Genomic DNA, 2,094 nt, shown 5'->3' with positions numbered 1-2,094 from the left:
TCTGAACACCTAGAGTGTGAGGCTCTCCTTTTCTTTTTCAAAGGCCCTCATCATGTAACCAGCCATAGTGTACTCAGCAGGCTGCCTGCTGACTGTGTGCTGTTTACCCCTGGTGCATCTCATTCATATCCTGGTTCAACCAGCTTTAGTAAAAAGTTTTGCCATTAGGAAGTAACCCACTTCCTACCCTTAATGACAGACTGCTGGCTCTACAAGGTAAGCCATATGCACAACCAGTCAAACGTATGGACACACAGACTCATTCAAGGGTTTTTCTTATTTTTTTGACTATTTTCTACATTGTAGAATAATAATGAGGATGTCAAAACTATGAAATAACACATATGGAATCATGTAGTAACCAAAAAAAGTGTAAAACAAAATAAAATATATTTGAGATTTGTGATTCTTCAAAGTAGCCACCCTATGCCTGGATGTCAGCTTTGCACACTCTTGGCATTCTCTCAACCAGCTTCATGAGGTCGTCACCTGGAATGCATTTCAATTAACAGGTGTGCCAAGTCAAAAGTGAATTTGTAAGGGCTATTTGACCAAGAAGGAGAGTGACGGAGTGCTGCATCAGATGACCTGGCCTCCACAATAACCCGACCTCAACCCAATTGAGATGGTTTGGGATGAGTTGGATCGCAGAGTGAAGGAAAAGCCCTACTGCCTCTGATCTGGAGGACTCACTAACCAGGGAACATTCATGGGCATCCCTACTGCCTCTGATCTGGAGGACTCACTAACCAGGGAACATCCCTGGTCATCCCTACTGCCTCTGATCTGGAGGACTCACTAACCAGGGAACATCCCTGGTCATCCCTACTGCCTCTGATCTGGAGGACTCACTAACCAGAGAACATCCCTGGTCATCCCTACTGCCTCTGATCTGGTGGACTCACTAAACAGAGAACATCCCTGGTCATCCCTACTGCCTCTGATCTGGTGGACTCACTAAACAGAGAACATCCCTGGTCATCCCTACTGCCTCTTATCTTAGTTTACAAAAGGCTTAGTTTGTAAATGATGTCTGAGGGTTGTACTCCTCCATGATTGGCTCTCATTTAAAACCCAGGAGAATGGTGCTGTTTGGTTTGCTTAATTTAAGGAATTTTAAGTGATTGATACTTTTACTTTTGCTACTTAAGTATATTTAAATCCAAATACTTGTAGACTTTTACTTAAGTATTATTTTACTGGGTGTCTTTCACTTTTACTCGAGTCATTTTCTATGAAGGTATGTTTCCTTTTTCTCAGGTGTGATGATTGAATACGTTTTCCGCCACTGCCTCTGTACTCAGACTGAAAACATTGATTAATAGTGTGGCACCCAGGTGATGAACTGTGGATGTTCCTTAGAAAGTAAAGTTTATTAGAGGTCTCGTGTTCTCCAGGAAAACATTGTAATTAGTAGTCGAACCAAGTGCTCACCTCTCAACACCTCCTGGCTGTATAGGCAAATGCAAATTTTAACATGCAAATAGACAGGCTCATGAAGTGTGTTTGTATTTAGATGTGTGTGTGCGCGTGTGTGTGTGTGTTTTAATTGTTTTATTTTTATTTTAACCTATTACTTAACTTGGCAAGTCTGTTAAGAACAAATTATTATTAAAAATGACGCCCTCTCTCACTGGATGCTTGTGTCTATTCTGGGACCTGCATTCCTGCCCTTATATTGGAGATAGGATGGAGGGAAGGAGGGATCAGGGTTTGGGACAGCTGGACCATGGAGGGAGGGGTAGGGAGGTCATGAGGGATGCACACTAGGAGGGAAGTGTGTACAGGTGGTGTAGAGGGCAGCTGCTGATGAAACACTAATGTATAGCCCTAAGAGGGTCTTACACGGTGACCCCTGTCACTTTGCTTCAGTATGATAATATGTCTCTCTTGCTCTCTCTCTCTCTCTCTCTCTCTCTCTCTCTCTCTCTCTCTCTCTCTCTCTCTCTCTCTCTCTCTCTCTCTCTATCTCTATCTCCTTATCTGGACAAGTAGCCTCTGATTGGCTCTCAGACAGCCGGCTTGCTGTCTGACACACTACACCTCTATCTCCCCTCTGGTCTGAAGGGCCAGTGAGACCAGACCAGAGACCAT

Source organism: Oncorhynchus masou, chromosome 33, assembly GCF_036934945.1.
Source record: "Oncorhynchus masou masou isolate Uvic2021 chromosome 33, UVic_Omas_1.1, whole genome shotgun sequence".
Classification (NCBI taxonomy): Eukaryota; Metazoa; Chordata; class Actinopteri; order Salmoniformes; family Salmonidae; genus Oncorhynchus; species Oncorhynchus masou.
Note: the sequence above shows the minus strand (reverse complement) of the source record.